The 18,587-nt window shown below is 36.9% G+C and overlaps 1 protein-coding gene across 16 annotated transcripts in view; it reads left to right on the forward strand.

Annotated features, from left to right (window-relative positions):
- The window catches only part of LOC140144513 (muscleblind-like protein 1), a 480,574-nt gene that overhangs the window by 331,259 nt on the left and 130,728 nt on the right, over positions 1 to 18,587 (forward strand). Inside the window, exon 1 of one of the 16 annotated variants that reach the window (XM_072166339.1) lies at positions 13,368 to 13,755. The exons of the other annotated variants lie outside the window; for them this stretch is intronic. The gene's annotated coding sequence lies outside the window, so the exon portion shown is untranslated. Of the gene's footprint in view, positions 1 to 13,367; positions 13,756 to 18,587 lie in introns of those variants that run through there. 16 annotated transcript variants of the gene reach the window in all.

Consider the following 18,587-nt stretch of genomic DNA (forward strand, 5'->3'; position numbering starts at 1 on the left):
ATGGAGAAGTTGCACAGCAGAATGGAAAGAGCCATTGTAATCGGTTCTGCATTCCTATAGAAGATTCAGTGGACTCTTCTATTTTCCTGAAGATTCAGTGGAATGTTCCTACTGAAGATTCTGTCCTTTTCAGAGCCACTGAATCATAGGAAAGGGTCACCTGTACTACAACGGCTCTTTTCAGAGCCACCATAAAATAGATCAGGGACAATTTACTAAACAATTGTAGAATTATTACACACCAGACAGGCAGGTAATTTTACAACACACTTGCGCATCCTTGGCGGGCAGGCGGGTATTAACCCATATAACCCTGACATGCACCGCACACATTTTGCATGTTTGGTTTTATGTTTTTGAGGTGATATATCTGTTATTTTATCATTACATCTATGTTCTAAAAATTTCCGGTGAGCGGAAAGAAGTTGTGCAAAATTTGGTACTTTTTTGTCAATTCTCCGACAGTGTTTGGTTTCCATTATTAGTGGTAAAGTTTTGAGGTAAATTATATTCTTTTAAATTTTATGATATCTTCTAAAAATAATGTTTTTTCCGGTGAGACATTTCCGGTGAATGGAAAGAATTGGTACTAAACTTAATAGTTGTCCTTTTGTGTGTTTTCAGATGTTTGATTTGGGTCACTAGTGCTTTTGAGGTGATGTCATATTCCTTTCAATTTTATCAATACTTCTAAAAAATTAATAAGTTTATTCTGGAGATAAATTTTCAGTGAAATAGAAAGAACAACTTTGTGGTGAGTGGAAAGAAGAATCAAAATCTAATTATTGCTTTTTCTTTTTTATCTGATAATGTTTGATTTGGGTCATGGGTTTGAGGTGATTTCATGTGCTTTTCATCAGTACTTGTAAAAATAATATTATTCCGGAGATAAATTTTGTTGAATGGAAAGAACAACTTTGTGGTGAGTGGAAAGAAAGTGTCACATTTGATACTGTTGTGCTTTGCGTGGTTTGATGTGCATTGTTGGTGGTATGGTTTAAGGTGATGTCATGTTCTTTTCAATGTTAACAGTCCTCTAAAAAATAATTCTATTTGGGAGAACTTTTGGTGAATGGAAGGAACAGGTGCCAAATTTGGTACTTTTTTATTTGAATGCATTGAAAATGTGTGATCAGTGTTATTTCTGAAGTTTTCCTTGGTAATGGTGTTGAACCATATAGGCCTATATTAAATTGGAAACTTTACTGCCTCATCATATTTAAAGCCTTAAAGGTCCGTAACCCGATCGACAGCATCATCCCCGATTTTTTCATTGTTGATGAGGTTTTGGTATCACATAATAGATACTATTTTTCTCATTACTATCCTGAAATTTGACGCTCCAAGTCGATGTATTTCGGAGAAATCATGAATCACAGCGGTTTTACAGGTATACCAGTTTGTAAACAATGGTAATACTTTGGATTTCTGGGAGGGAATTATGAACGAAATATCAGTCACCGCAGCAGCTACTTTGGTTTCGCGTCATATATATTCTGTGAAAAAAGCGAACCACACTAACTGCTGAGGAGCGGTGCGCCGTATATAGTTATGAAAGCGGCAACAGTAAGCGTGATGTGCTAAATAGCTCAATTGACTAGCGTTTGTTTTTTACCGAGAGGTACCGGTTCAAAACCCAGTCTCGGAAGGTTTTTTCCTCTCCATTTTACCCAAACTTTTTTATATTCATTTGAAATGTACATATTGCAAGGGGAAATATATTTTGTTTCCTTTTTTCTGAAACGGTATGAAAAAAAAACATTTTCCGTTCAATACGGGCCGGGCATTGTACAGCATGTCAGCATTCGTCATTGCCTGCCCAGAATGCAATTCACGTATACCAAGGTATTGGATTGCAAATTTGGCTATTTATTCACATTTACGCTGAAAATGCTCTCGTTTTTTCACAAAGCAGCATAAAGGAGGCGATATTTGATATTATTATGTAATTTTAAAGACAATCCATATCCAAAACCAATAGGGTTACCCCCCTTTAATATACGATCTTTTTAAATTTTTAGATTTTTCTTCCAAAATGATAAAATAGTTAATATGCAATCATCATGAAAGTTCCCATACATTTGGACCCGAAAAACATTAGAAATTTCAAAGAATCAACATCATAAACTCAAGTTCACCTCAATCACTCGAAATAGGACACAGACAGCCCCTATTTGACACAATAGTAGTGTATAAAAGTGTCCACCAAATGGTTTCAATTTGTCACTCAAGATTTCGCAGCCAAATTTCAAACTTTCACATATATGATATACATGTATCATGCCTCCCATCCCCCAGTATACTATATTAATTCTATTGTCTCTCTTGTTGTGAACATTTTTTAGTTAAAATGCACCAAGTTTAAAATCACTTTGTTATACTTACACTTCAAATCATACCACCAATGATTAAAATCACTTTGATCTACTAAATTCAATTTGATTTCACCTAGCTGCATTTTTAAATCAATTCAAACTCAATGCATGTGAAATAACTGAAAAACAATTTTGATTACAAATCGATTCAATGCATCAGAATAACGCTCAAAATCAGTGTGTAGTAGATTACAAGTATGGCATTCAAAGAAAAACTGTAACAAATGAAGTCAAAATATGGTCAAGGTTTTCAGTTTACTTGTTTGGTTTATCAGAGCCAATATGACACCGTGCGCTGCCATACACTATGGCTGCTGACCTTTCAGGAGAACATGATGGGATTTCACACACAAATGAATGTCATGAATTGGCTGATAAACAAAGGACTTCAGGTGATGTCGCACCCCAATGTCTGGCTAGATACAAAAATAGTGCCACTCATTCTATAGGGCCAAATTGCGTGTGACATATAAAAAATATTAATGTTAAAAGAAATCCAAGATTTGTCAAAAATTGGGAACGAAGGAGTGTAATGTAGGTGACACAGTATCTAGAAAATATCTACATAAAAAAAAAGTTTGATAAAAAGATTGTATTTTGTATTCTTGTGGACATAATCGAAGTCTATTTGCCAATGTGTTGTGCTCTTGCCTCACTCAACCTAGCCCTACTAGTATAGGGCCTTTTGACTGTGGTGATCCAAAACCATGCTATATCATAAAACCTGGCTATGTCCAGAGAGCTGCTGCATCTGTCCTGCCAGTGACTGCTAATTCCCTTTTTTCTCGGGGACAGCGGTTAGTGGGTTGTGAGCTTTCACTGGGTTTTTAGCAGTTCTCAGTATATAGCATGGTGTATATAGTAAATGTGTAATAAAAAAAAAAGGCCCTGTGGTAGGGCTACACTCAACCCAGGTGTAATGGAGAGCTGTAGTGTCCCCTAGTTGGAGCAAAATGATTCATATTACAGTGGCAGCGGAATCAATTGTTGCATGTGGTACCTTACATTGAAGTACTCATTAACTCTTACCTTCGGGGAGGGGGGGGGGGGAGTGATCAGAGGTGTGGTGTCTTTAATATGTGTGTTTCCCCCTCCCGCCCCGGCCTGCGGAAGTAAGGAAACTTGCCTGTGGTATTTGTTAGCATGTTGGATTTAGGCCTATATCACAAACATTATTTTTTGCTTGTTTGTTCTATTTAAATTATCTACATTTACGGATGTTAAACTTCATTATTTTTTATTTGAATAGAGTCAGTCTGTTTTACTTACACCCACATTGACAAGGTTAAAATAATGTAAACTATCAAGTGTGATTTGCTTGAAATTCATATTAGGCAATCATGCAAAAATGATCAGCTATAGGCTAGGAAATACATGGATATACGTGCCACAGTACCACTTGACTTACTTGTTGGTTAGTTTGATACACATATGTCACCTCCAGAAGCCTACCCTTTTCAGAAAACTTAAATTTTAATAGTATTTAGAGCTTAAAATTTGTGTAAGGTCAGTGACATCGGAGCTTTGGTCATTCATGATAAACAACAATTATTGCTGATTTCTGTTGTACTATATTGCTCTAAACTCGATTTGTTGTTGTTATCAACCGATTACAAATTGTTGGGTTTTCATGAAACTTGATGGAAATGATCAGCAATGACAGCCACAAATTTTACAAGTTCATCACAGAGGCCATTCACTTCTTCTGTTCATGCTTGTCCCATCTTCCCCCAAACCAGCCATGATGATGTGCAGTACTACTTTATAGCTGTATTTGTTTAATGTATTTTTAGCCACCCTATATGTTTGATATGCAAGTGGACTAGGAGTGATGAGGGCAAATTTGAAGCACTATTTTTATATAGGAAGAAACTTTGCTATGAACCATTTTTCTATGAGACTTTTGCTTCCCCCTCATCCTTCTCTGTCATGTGTAAGACTTGGCTTAAAGCTCCAATAATTGCTTTAAAAAACTGGATTAATCCGATGGCAACCCAAATAAAAGCAGAATCGGGAATTGCATTATACAGTACCATAATTTGCATTGTGTTATTAACAAATTATAAAAAAAGCTTAACCATCAGTGAAATAAAAGCTTTCCCACCAAACAAGTGATTTTTTAAATATTTTTTCCTTTCCTTTAAATTAAGTCAAAGGTCATTGAATTGTGCAAGTAGCTATTGGATAAATTAGGCTATCAAAATGTATACCATAGCTGGTAAAAATAGAGGTCTATAGCCGACAATCAGCATAGTACTTATTATGTGGTGTAGTGTGCTATCTGATAGCCCTGAAGGGAGAGACAACTCAAGTGGTGTAAGAGTGTGGCAACCAGGGATCGCTATGGTAGTGTTGCCACCTTGCACTCATGCCTGCACAATTTGGGCTGCTGGTGGCCTTCTGTACCTAGAATATTGTTTTTAAAAATTGAAAATTGAAAAATACAAAACAAGTGGTGCACCTAGGAACAATTGCGATTTTTTTTCCTGAAATTATATGCACCATTTTTTTAAAACTTCAGCTTTATTTACACTTTTATTATTCATTTATGTTTTACTTTATTTCATGATTATTAGGTAGTAAAAATTAAAAAGTATAAATGTGCTAGAGAAATTTTGGTCAATTTTGGTCCTTCAATAACATTACTTTGGTATTCTCTATACTTCTGTTGTTTTGTCAGGAATTAAAAAGGCAATTTCAAGTTATAAGCATATTTTAGGATAATCATACAGTATATTTAATGCACCCTGTGTTTTAGGGTTATGGTTTAGGTTAGTGTAGTATGGTTTAGGATTGAAATGTTTTGAACAAGAATGACACGCTACCAATTTTCATGTGATTCTTGGTTCCTTAAACAGCCTGCCTTTAAGGCAGCTGTCTGCTACCACCTTGCATGGTGTCTGCTGTATCTTCGACCAAAAAAAACCCATGGCAACCCTTCACAAGCCACTCCGACACATTGGGATATTTATTCACAATTGAGGGGATCATAATCTCTGGGCTCCGGGGAAAATCGTGCCGCTGACGTTTCTCTTGGACTTAGTTACAAAATATAAGGACCTATCTTGCATCATTATCATCATCATCATCATCATCATTTCTCCATCTCGACTCACTTCAGTCAGTCACTGTATTTTAAGGTATTGATGACCAGGTCATCTATTATGTTTGTTTAGTTATTAGCTTTTTTTTTGTCAGAGTTTACACTTTGTAGCGTCAAGAGTAACACAAGTGCAGCTTGTGTTTCAAGAAGCTTTCCCACAAGGCTTGGCTGGGCAAGAAGATCAAGTTGACTGGACATTCTAAGGAACAGGGACTATATAATAGTTCAATAGCATTGTGCAAGGAATCCATCCGTGGTTCAAAACTATGAACCTTCCAGATTTTTGTCTTGCCATGCCAACTCCAAACAGTTTCTGCAAGTCAGTAAAAAGCTCTTGTGTCTCATTCGAAAGAGGAAGAAAACCAGACTCAGTCCCTCCCTGGGGTCACTCTCACACAAAAGTGCCTCCCACCCACGTCCGAACACCTCTGAAATGCACCCTTAATGGCGAATTTTCACATAACCAAATTGCACCCCTTAATGGCGAAACACATGCAAAATCCTACCCTAAATGGCGTAGCACATGCAAAAACCATAGGCCGACCCTAAATGGCGCCAACTTGGAAATATCTATATTGATACCCTAAGTGGCGTAAACAGGGAAATGAGCTAATTTGATACCAAAGGTGTCTTTTTGATGTTGCAGACATATAGATACTGAAGCAAACATGCACAAAAGTAATAAGAATCAATTGAAAAGTGGTGATTTTGATCAAATTAGTGCAAACTCACTCAAACAATAATATTACTAACCCTAAACATCTAAGGATTTGGCTGAAAAAGGACCCCTAAATGGCGATGCCTTCTAAAAAAGTACCTCTTTTTCAAAAAGACGTCGACGCCGCTGTGTGGTGAAAAACATACCCTTTTAGACGCTTTTCTTGGACACAGGTGCGTAGCAAGTCAAGTAGTGAGTGACCCCCCCAGGCAGTCCCTATAGCATGCACTCTGTACCATGGCATTCACACTCATCCAGTGGTTAAACCAGGGGTGGATCCAATTGTGGTGCATGCCCCCTCAAATTAGGGTTGAAAAGCGGTAGGTAGTCCAGAACTGGAATATCTCTATTCTGAAAGAAAAGAAAGAAGATTGTCCCAGTTTCTTCTTGCTTTATAATCTTGATATGCATGTTTAGCTAGATGAAATGCATTAATTTTTGTGTGAAAAATAACGTCGGGAAATAAAAAGCAGTTGTAACAATATCAAACAGTCAATTTCACCTTAATTCCATCGCACCCTGAAGTCCTTTTTGTAAAGGTGTTGAAGATGTCTCTAGACTTGACCCAAGTTATAATTCATGAGTCTAGACTTCATTCAAGGTGTGTCTTAGTTTCGTTGATGGGAAGGTGAGGTGGCAGGCGTGAACTCTGGCAGAAATGATGAACCCATCGTCATAAATTACATCAGATACATAGCATCATATTCACCCATTGTATGGTTCTTGGCTGTTCTGTATGTAGAACCCTCGAGAGAAAAGGGTTCTTGAAAATTTAAAGAACCAAAAATGGTTCTTTCTGGCCTTTTCTAAAACACTTTTCAGATCTAAAATGGTTCTTTCTGACCTTTCCAGAACTATTTTCAAGTTAGAAATGGTTCTTTCTATTCTTTGTAAAACCTTTTTTAAGGTTCCACATACAGGACAGCTCAAGAACCATTTTAGGTTCTACTTAGATACAAGGAAATCATTGAAAAATTGCAGAAATACCACCCCTTTGCTCATCCCCCCCTCAAGATTCAATTAAACCTTGGTGCCTCCCCAACATAATGGATGACTTATGCTATATCAAGCCTGTTTCCGAGTATAAATGGGGGGGGCTGGGAGGGTGTTGTGGGACTTCATAAATAAGGGCTCTTTTCTGTTTTAGGTCCTTTTTCTTAACATTTAACTCAAAAGTGGACCATAATGTAAATTTCCTTCCAAATTAAGACTTTTGGAAGCAAATTTTAACTTTTGTTCACAAAAAAGTGCACTTTTTGATGGGTGCTTACCCCCTCCCCCTTACCATAAAGGCTTGGCTGCACTCCTACCTGATGACCTGACCAAGTGACTCCCTGCTCCAGTTAAACAATTGTTTCCAAGAGGTCTACCCTACCTGATTCAATTTCAAAACAGCCTTTGAATCTTTTCATAATTTTTTCTCACAAACTTCTATCCAAAAGTACAGGTGCAGAGTTAACCCATTATTGTTTTTTGTGTGTATCAACTTTTACAAAGAAATCCCCTGCACTTGTTTTCCAAATTTCGATGTAAGACTATCCGATAAAAAGCCCAGGAGCAAGTTCCCATGCATGATCTGTTCGCCAAGTTTTTCACATCTTTTTTTTGAAAGACCACAAAAGGTCAGTTTAACAAACAAGCATGCCTGGGATATACCCATGAATTCTCTACAACCAAAATGATCCAATATCCGATGGCAAAGTTCAATAAGCCTTATTTAACAATCCAATCTCAACTTTAACCTCATGTTGTGTGGAGTATGAGTTTTTGTACCCAAATCTCAAAAGGTCATTGTATGAAATGTAGAAGCATGTTAGGGTTATATAACCATGCCCTGGCTATGAGGATGTTTGGGATCCTATTGCCTGCCGCGGTGCGGGTAACTTGCCACAGTTTTACAGCGACAGAAGTGGCACGGGATTTGGCCCGCTTTTTGGCATCGTATTTCAAGTCAGTTTTACATATCCTGTGAATGGAACGAGACTGAAGGCGGTATTTCTAGCATATCATTAACCCAGGTTGGCTGGGTGCATCTCTACAGCAGCATTATTTCGATGTTGGTTATTTTCACCTCATGAATATTGCTATATCTTGAAGGCAATCTATTCTGTTAAAAATGGTATTATGAATATAGGTGATAAAATTACATTTTGAATTTAGTTTTTGCATAACGCACTTACCTGTAGTAGCTAGCTGGTTGCGATTGTGTAATTTCATAATGATTAATTTTTTGTTGCAGTTTAATTTCGTGAAATTTTCAATAACGCTTTTGCTTTTTCAGTGATATTATTCTAATCATTAAAAATAGATAATTATTTGCTTGAAAAGATATTACAAACATCGTGCACACAATTATCAATTTTAGTGAGGATTTGACAAAAAAAATGGAAAGAATTACTATTTGAATAGTTTTTCATTACAATCATGTGGGTTGAAATTTGTACTTGCGTAGTTTATAGAAATACTTTACATAAAACATCCTTACATCTATGAACACTCAAATTCAACAAGTTTCAATTTACAACAACATCTATATTTAAAAAAAAATCTTTGTATGCATTTCATTCGCAGGATAGCTTTGTATAATAGTCATGAAAATATGGTTTCTTGTTAAAATAGAGGCTGTATATATTTGGAAAAAGAAAGTTGCAGTAGATAATAATTTTAATAAAACGATGTGTTTCTCCGAGGAGGAGGTAAGGTGTGCTTGGGGTGTACATGTGTGTCAATTACACCAGACCTAAAACGTCTCTTTAAAAATAATCGGCTCCCTGTGGTTGCATCGCGATAATCACCATAATGCTGTCAAAACAGCAGGCGAGAAAATGACTTAATAATGCCACTTCTCTCGTTAGAATTACGCTTAAAGAATATGTGCATAGTTTAACGCAGCGAGGATGTTGCAATATCGGGTCCTATGTAGCCGGAGGCGGTATTTTTATGCCGGCTTTAACCACAGCTGGTTGGAATTAATATTGAGCAAATATGATTCAAAGATAATTTGAAGAAAAATAATATGACAGCTATAATTAAAGGCATTGGCTGTTGAGTTGTATGCAAATTGCTATTTTATATCAGTAGTGGAATAATAAGTGTGTTGTGATGGTTTTAGATTATGACTTGAGGAGTAAGATTAGAATCACACCAAAAAGTGTTTAATTGCTATTTGTTACAATTACTACTGGTGGCTATAGTGGACACAGTCAAGGTTCTTTTTCTGTGCTTGTGTGTAGGTGCGCGTCGGTGTTTGCCTGCAAACGAGGACACACACAAGATATTTCACTCTAAACTGTGGACTTACCTGCAACAGAGGACAGTCCTTGGTCTTAAACTGCTGCAATATACCTCAAATGCATGCTGAATGCATGTGAGCGATACTTGCTCAACACCGTGGACCATATATGTGACCCTCAGCACAACTGAGCCCTGAAGTCGCCAATCATCATTTTTGAGATATTCAACTAAAATATTCTGCTTGAAATAAGCTTTAAAATGATGTTTATCATGTCTATAGTACTTGACATTTAAGTAGTGAAAAATCAATAAAACAGTCAATAAATCCTTTGTTTCCTATTGTTTATTGTTAAGTTCAATGGAGCATATCTCAATAGTGGCACTGGCGACATCCGGGCTCAGTTGTGCTGAGAGGTCACATATGTAAAAGATCAGCAATGATGGCAAAATCTGCCATTTCAGTCCATGGTTAGGCGATGAAAACACCATACACACGTCTGCAGTTTGATAGCAATATGCAATGTCCGCGGTTGGCTGCAAACACGGGGGGTGTCATGTGGGTCTGTAGGGGTGCGTTTGCATATGTATGTGCATATTCATTGCTATTACTTCTGAGGACTTGGGCATGACAATACACCGACACAATGAGGACTTTGTGAATGAAGAGAATCTAGAGACAGGTCCTTAAAACTTTTGTCCTCTGAAAACATCAGAAACACTCTCTCCTACCCTTCTATAGCAAACGTCTTTGTGTGTTGAACTTCTGAGGACTTTTGTGAGCTTTGACATGACAACGCACCAACAAACAGAGGACTTTTGGACATTGAAATTTTGTCATGATTTTCAGGTGCACAGAAATATGTGTATATGCAAAGGGGTGTGAATATTAGTTAGAACATCCTAATGTTTCTGTCTGTGCCTGCTTACAGGTTCTTTATAAACACATACAGCAGGTGATGTATAAATGCACCTGCTGTATGTATATTAGTCTGTGTCTGTCCATTTGTCTGTCTGTACGTCTGTTTATTCCTCTTTCTGATGTCTGCTATTTTGACAATGGTTAAAGAATAGGGCTGTTCCATTTGAAATTCATACACCGCCTATGAAGATATGATCTTACTCTCCAGTAGTACACGGGGGTGGAGTCACCCATTCAGGTAACTCCATTTGAAATTCACACTCCCTTTGTGGAAGATGAAGAACTTGAATACCCCACAGAGAACAAGATATAAATTGCAAACTGGAAAACAAGGTACTAGCAGTTGCTTAATTGTCTTACCCAACACATGATAGAGCAATTTAAAAATTCAAAATTTTTAGGAAACTTTCTTCATTTCTCATCACTACCCAGTGTTACCTCTTTGGTGATAGCCTATTAGAAACAAGCTGTGAAGTAGGACGTGGCAAACTTGTTTTGATATCAACTTGATATTTTGCCAGTAACCCTAGCTCCCATTGCGATGTAAATTTGCAGCAAGCGAAGTACACCACTTCGCTTTTAAAGTCCATTTTAATTTACTCTCGGCTTTTTCTTTTTATCTTGTTTTTTTTAAACCCACACCATCACACTTTGGATGTCTGGAATGATTGTATTGTAAAGAACTTTTTTTTCCGAGGTGGTGATATTCACACTGTGTTACACCCGATACCTATGTCTTGCCAAACACAATAGAAATCTAAATACTGGTTTTTATGCCAGTGGGTATGTTGTGTGGATTACGGTAGCAGAAAAAGAATGAAAAAATGGAATGAATGACAGTGTATAAGAGAACAAGAGGGGAACCACCAACACTATGATCAAAACAGTCTCAAGTTCATTGTCACGGTTCATTAATCTACATAGCTTAATGTTTGACTTGAAGTTGTGGGTATGAGTTTGTGTACCCAGAGGTCATATATGAGTTAAATGTATTGGGGGTTAAGAACTTTGCGGTGGGTGGTTGAGCATGTTTGGGATCCTGATGCAATGAAAAGAGTTGAGAATGACGCTCTTGGAGTTCGCTTGGATTACAAACACAATAAACTTTGGCAGTTGGGACTAGGTCATCAGGTAATGATGAGAGTCTATCGCTTTTCGGCTTTGCTCCGACCGCAATTGTTGCTTGTCTGAACTTGACAGCAGGGTTTATAGAAATTAAATTATCTGCATGATGAATTTTGAATGCCTAATGATCGATTCAGACTTTAGAATGTTAGTTGAACTTGAAAATTTGTTGTTGGTGATAATACAAGAAACGTTGTAAGTGCTTTGATTAAGTTCCATTGTCATTTACCCAATCAACTAAGTTTCATTGTCATTTACCCAATCAACTTCTGCAGTCTTGGAATGACCTGTGTTTTAATACACTGGGTACACAACTCATTCTTCACAACTTGTTGATTGGAGGTAAAATAATGACAGTGCAACTTGAAAACTTTAACTTCTGCTATAACATTTTATTCAATCACACTGATTTTGTGTTATATTATGTATGTAGATGCCTATCAGGGTAAAGTAATGCTGCAAATTATTCTTTGCATATTTTTTTTGTAAGGAAGGTTTAATAATCTTTAATCAGGTGACTTAAACATGAGCACATCTTCTCCAGGTGATGAAAGCCATTGATATGCCTTGTCTATGTAGTATGTTGTAGAATGATTGATGAACACCAAAGACACCAGAACATAGGGATGATAAGGTCTTGTCCGTATCACAGTTCTTGAGATTCTTTTGCAAGGATGGTTTCTATATGACCTTTAAGCGTGTGACTTGGCAAAAATAAGCACATTTATTTTCAGCAAGCCATGATGATGGTAGCGATTAACACAATGTTGTCTACAATAATATGTTGGTGGTATCATGGTATAAGGTGAACTTATTTGACCTTATCACATAAAATGCAATAACACTTTGTACTATGAGTAAGACTTAAAAGGCAAATGCTTTATTATTTTGTTCAACTGCACTGTTCCACGAAACCACAATTATATATAGACAGATTTTGATCGCAATGTATCATGTCTGTTGTATGGGCTATTCCACTTGAAATTCACACTACCCCTGTGGAAGATTTTGGAAATATCTTCCACAGGGGGAGTATGCTTTTCGGATGTAACTGGTCAGGTTTTGAAACCCATACTCCCCCTGTATTATAGCTTTACATATATCTTCCACAACTGGAGTGAGTATTTCAAATGGAAGTTACCTAATTGTCTATTCTATTCAAAACTTATACTCCCTCAGTGGAAGACTTTGGCTAAATCTTTCACAGGGGTAGTGTGGATTTTAAATGGAATAGCCCAAATGTGAATAACCTGCTCTGAAAGTGTTGCTATCCTCTGGTTACTCCTAGCGCTGTGCGATGACAAAAAAAAAAAAAAAAAAAAAAAAAGTAATAAAGTACAAGCATGCTTTTATTCGTATCTGCATTTTGATGTCTGATTTTGTCATTATTAAATTTGCTTTCACGTTTGTTGCCTTCAGTAGTATTAACTAGCTTATTTTGAAAATGCAAAAATCCGAATGATGATGAATTTTAGGGTGTTTTTGTTTAGCTGATAGCTGATGATCCATTTAAAATAAATTATGATGTATTTCTGGAAGAAAATGCTATATAAAGAAGATTAAGAAATACCCAACTTTATTAGGGTTAAACACAGCATAAAAGTAACACTTTATACCACATTAGCTCATCCCTATATATGCAAAGGTGTTAGATCTTAGTATTGATTCCAATGTGAGCTGTTGAACCATGCCAATGAACTTGAGGCTATATATGAGGTATTTATAGTGTGTGAATTGGCCAAATCAGCAGTGTCAGGTTGTCAAGTCAGCGAGCCGTAGCAGGACTGCATGGGGTTGCGGGATTCTCCGACTAATCGGTAGTCGAGAATTGGCTAGGTTTGGATTGGGTAAAAGCTTTGCTTGCTTGTTAGTGTAATGCAGTTGCTTGGTTGACGGAGTCTGAGTTAGACTACCTATTCACAGTACTACTGCATGCGCGTGTGTGGGTTAGTAGTGGTGTACTGTTAGATCAGAAGCTGTCAACTGGCGAAGTGATGAGCAGCTAAAAAAGGAATGCTGCAAACCCCAAACGACTGTATGCCGCAACCGCTGCAACGCTAAAACTTAAACCAAATCTAGTTTGCTGCTTCTACATAGTAATATACCTACTCATATCTGCTGCTACTAAAAGGAACAAGTTACTGCCTGTATGCTGATGCTATTTGGTGAATTTATACTCCAGGATCTTTTATGCTGTATTATAGTGGACATACTATGGAGTAATATTTTTTGAGTGAAGCTACTACGACTTAACGGAGATCTATACTTCCTGATATAAAAGGTATGAAGATGGCATTGGTATAAACACTTGTTTAGTTACTTGCTATGTCATATCATAGAGAACTGGTTTCACCTTCAATTCTTTGCAGGGAGCTACTGGGGATGAAACAAGATAATTGGAGGAATTTATTTGGTGGTGTGGGTCTTGTATAGGAGTAAATTGAAACAGGTTCTTAGTGAATTCAACAGATTTGACCATGTGTTAAATGTGACACACGCAGAGGTGTGACTTTATCAGGATTTGTCTAGTTTCTGGACTTTTTGGTCTTTCCTTCCTGGTACAAAAGTATAGGATGAAGCTGATTTCTAGGATTTTTAAACCATGTTTCAGGATTTTTCTCGTTAATGTATAACCACATCCCTGGCTCAGGCTGCACTACTTAACAATACAACATTTGGACATTGATTGCTGTGGTTTTCTGTAAAGTTCATGTCATTTGAATGTGAAATAATGCTTTGTTGCTGAAAGGGAAAAAATATGAAACACAGTAGTTGAACATATTTATGTGCAGTGATGTGTTAAATACAACATTTTTGGGCTTACATAAATTATTGTATGTTAGAGAAATAGACAGATAAGCGCTACTATTTTGCTGTGATTTAGTCAATGTCAATGTCAGTTAAATGAGGAATGTGAGATGCCAATTATAGGGGTAAAGGGGCAGATTTATTTGTTCTGAAACACTGTAACATTTGCAGCGATGTTCTTTGATAGCCTCAAACAATTTTGGGCTGTTAGTCTATATAATGTTATGTCCCCTAACAGTGAATGGGCTATTCTATTTAAAATCCACACTACCCCTGTGGAAGATTTAGTTAGAGTCTTCCACAGAGGGAGTATTAGTTTCGAATAGAATAGACAATTGGGTAACTTCCATTTGAAATACTCACACCAGTTGTGGAAGATATAGGTAAAGCCATAAATACAGGGGGAGTAATGGGTTTCAAAATGATGAACCCTGACCAATTACATTTGAAAAACATACTCCCCTGTAAAAGATATTTCCAAAATCTCCCATAGGGGTAGTATGGATTTCAATTGGAATAGCATGTAGCTCCTTGAGTCTGATCAACACTTTAACACTGTTACATATTTGCAGTGTTGTTCTTTGACTATCTGTGTCAAATAAAACGTTTGGGTCATATGTAACTTTACTGCATCAAAATTCTTTCAAGCTGAGATCATATCAAAATACTGGAACAGTGTCCATCTCTCAGCTGGACACAATCGTGTCAAATCAGACAAATTTACCAAAGATATTTTTTTCGTAGTCTCTCTCAAACCAACGATGCTAGTGTCAATCACATCTCAGCGACGACAACGAGCCAGGACTTGATGCAGATGAAAGCAGTGGCATATGGGCCTCTTGCTTGCTTGAGTAACTGTGTTCTCTAACTGATGATGGAAGCTGGTGCGCCAAAAATAGATGAAATTAGCGATGTTTCTGTCTCGTTACCCAATTGGAATACTGTCAAATGTGGTAATTTTCGCATAATTAATGTTTGTGCTACAACAATACGAGACAAATTTTGCAATTTTTTTACTAATTCCGAGTTTATACAACTACCGGCATAATAAATAAACCCATTTTATAGGTTTTGAAGTTTGTGCATTTTGAGACAAGTGCTAAAAAGCACAAAATTAACGAACATGAAAGTTACTACTTTTTACAGTTAAGTGTTTTTATATGGTGTCAATCAGATTTACTATGGTAGATCTGACTGAGGTTTAGTGCATGATGAGCCAAATGCTCTCAATTCTAGGCACAGTTCATCATTAACCTCTGCTTAACGATCATATGTCACAATTTGACCTCACGTTGTGGGGGATGAGGTTTTTGTACCCACTACATTCAAAGGTCATTCTATGCATGTATTAAATATGTGGGTTAAAGAACTTTGTCTTCACAGATGAGCATAATTTGAGATCTTATATAAGCACGGCAAGAAATTACCTCAAATTGAACATTATTAGCAGTTTAATTATTTCACTCACATACGTCGAAACGATGATTATTAAGAACATAATTTTTACCATTATCAATCATGATTTATTGGAAAGTGAAGTTTATTGCACATAATTATTTCAATATCATATATTCTTGTTATTGATGTGACTTACAAACAATGAAAATAGGAATCCTTTATGAATGTGAAAATCCGTAGGTTGTGGAATAACAAAACTTGCGCCACGCAGACATTTTTTGGTGCGTGATTTTTCATTTTATGGTGTGACACCTTACCCTGGATTTATCAGTCTTACACTATGGACCACAATAGCCTCATCCCAATGACATACTCCAATGTATCCTCAATTACATAATCATAGTGCAAAATTTGACCTCAAGTTGCAGAGTATGAGTTTTTGTACCCAAATTTTCAAAGGTCATTCAATGAATGTAGAAATGTATTGGGGTTTAAGAACTGTGCCCCTGATACTGAGATGAGCATGTTGTGGATCCTAGTTTTAGCCAATTTTGGAATTCCCTGTGAATGCTTAAGTTTTGCACAATAATCACTGACTCAATACTATAGATGTGTTGGTACTTATTGAACATGTTAACATGGTGACTTTGGATTGAGTCAAAAAATGTATAATTTTATGACTTTTTGTGAGAATATTGCTTACAAAATTGGACCAGGCAGTTGTTTTTCGATTTCGATATCAGCAACTAAGGGGTTAATAATGTACTTTCTCACATCAATTTACTAAATTAGGTTTTCTCTACAGATAGTTAAATATTTTCATGTGTCTAAATTTTGTGCTTGGTTACACGTGCAAGAAATGTTTTGGCCCAAACGTTTTGTCTTGGTCTAGACGCTGCAGCTGGTCTTCAATCTGGCAGGCTTAGGCAGTAAGACTTACTGAACAGTCAACCTGTCAATGGGTGAAAAGGCGTTAATACCCTGCGCACAGATGCAGAACATAGTTGTTAAGCTTATAAGTTTTAAAATGAATTTGTGCTTAAATTTTGACAGCCGTATATGAAATGTCTGTGTAAAATGCATTGAAATGAGTACAAACACGCTTGGTATTGGTTCAGGCGTTGTGGTTCAGTGGTTCGTTTGATTTTTATGAAATACGGAATTTGATGATTTTTGTATGGTAACCAGAGCGTTAACGCCTTCAACATTTTAAAGGAACTTGTAGCTGATACTGGGCATATTTGTGGTTGTTTATATGCCAAGCCCATTACTGTTAAACTTGAATTGAATCCATGAAACAATGGGCTATTCCAGTTGAAATCCACTACCCCTGTGGAAGATTTTGGAAATATCTTCCACAGAGGGAGTATGTTTTTCAAATGTAATTGGTCAGTGTTAATCATTTTGAAACCCATACTCCCCTGTATTATAGCTTTACCTATATCGTCCACAACTGGAGTGAGTATTTCAATTGGAAGTTACCCAATTGTCTATTCTACTTGAAACTCATACTCCCTCTGTGGAAGACTTTAGCTAAATCTTCCACAGGGGTAGTGAAGATTTTAAATGGAATAGCCCAATTGTAGTTTTCTTTAAACATTTTACTGGATTAATTTGAAAACTGTAGTCAAAAGCCGCTGCATCAGAGGGTTATAATTTATTCAGTTTGGTGCTCGTATCCTATTGACTGAGCTACCTTAAATCTCAAACAAAGCCACCATCATGGGAAAAATGGTTGGAACTCTTGCTGCTTTACTCACGCAAATGTTTTGGAATCAAATTGGAGGATTTAAAGTTTGAAGTTATCCTATCCATCTCACCATTGGTGTGCAGATACTAGGATCCACAACATACTCATCAGGGCTCAGTTCTATGACCCCAATACATTTGTACATTCACTGAATGACCTTTGAGAATTTGAGTACAAAAACCCATACTCTGCAACTTGAGGTCAAATTTTGTACTATGATTGTTTGATTGAGGTTATTGGACTATGCCATAGGGATGAGGCCATAGTGGTCCATTATAGAGAGGCTAAAGTGACATGACTGTACTATTGAAGACTTGTTCAAAGCTGGCAATAAACTACTGGTAGGGAATCAGGATGGTCTCTTGGAGACAGGGACACTGTGAAGTCATAGTTTCTTGAAAGTGGTAACATTTTCAAGAATATTGATAGTACTGATTGTAATCAGTCAAGATTAATAGGTAAATTTTCACGGGAAAATTTTCTGGACACGTGACCAATGAGTATCAATGCGGGTGTAACCTCGAGCCTGATCCCTGACCCCCGGCGGTGACCTCGCTATTCAAGTCCTAGTTATTTTGAATTGGAATAGTATTTTTGGTCAGCAGTTTCGATAGAAATTTGTGCATTGCAAAATTATTGAAAATGGTGCGAACTTCATTTCTTCACAATACCATCAAAACGTAATTTCAAAAATATTTATCTACGGAAAAAAATATTTATCTACGGAAACTCTTTTTATAACATTATTAAGTTCCGACAAGTAACTGATTTTGCATCCAAGTAGAAATTCTTCCTATTCAAATACATTGGAAAACCACCCGCTGTGCTCGGGGTCACATCACATAATGCTAATATGTCTGCGCCCATGGGTGTCACGTGTCCAGAAAATTTTCCCGTGAAAATGTTCCTATTAATACAGACTGGTAATTGTCAATTTTTGCTGATAAACTTAAAGTTAACTTTCCTCTCACAGAAAAAGTTGCTTCTAAAGTATTCTAGCTTCCATTGGTTACTTTTCCAATGGGAACAATTTCAGTGGAGAAATGTTACTTGGTGCTTTTTCCTCAGACCCCATTAAGTTGTCTTTTTCCCTGATTCCTGCACACTCCTCATCTCCACCCTAACCAGTTATCCTGTTGTCATCTGGGAAGGGGAAG

Source organism: Amphiura filiformis, unplaced genomic scaffold (genome assembly GCF_039555335.1).
Source record: "Amphiura filiformis unplaced genomic scaffold, Afil_fr2py scaffold_60, whole genome shotgun sequence".
Classification (NCBI taxonomy): domain Eukaryota; kingdom Metazoa; phylum Echinodermata; class Ophiuroidea; order Amphilepidida; family Amphiuridae; genus Amphiura; species Amphiura filiformis.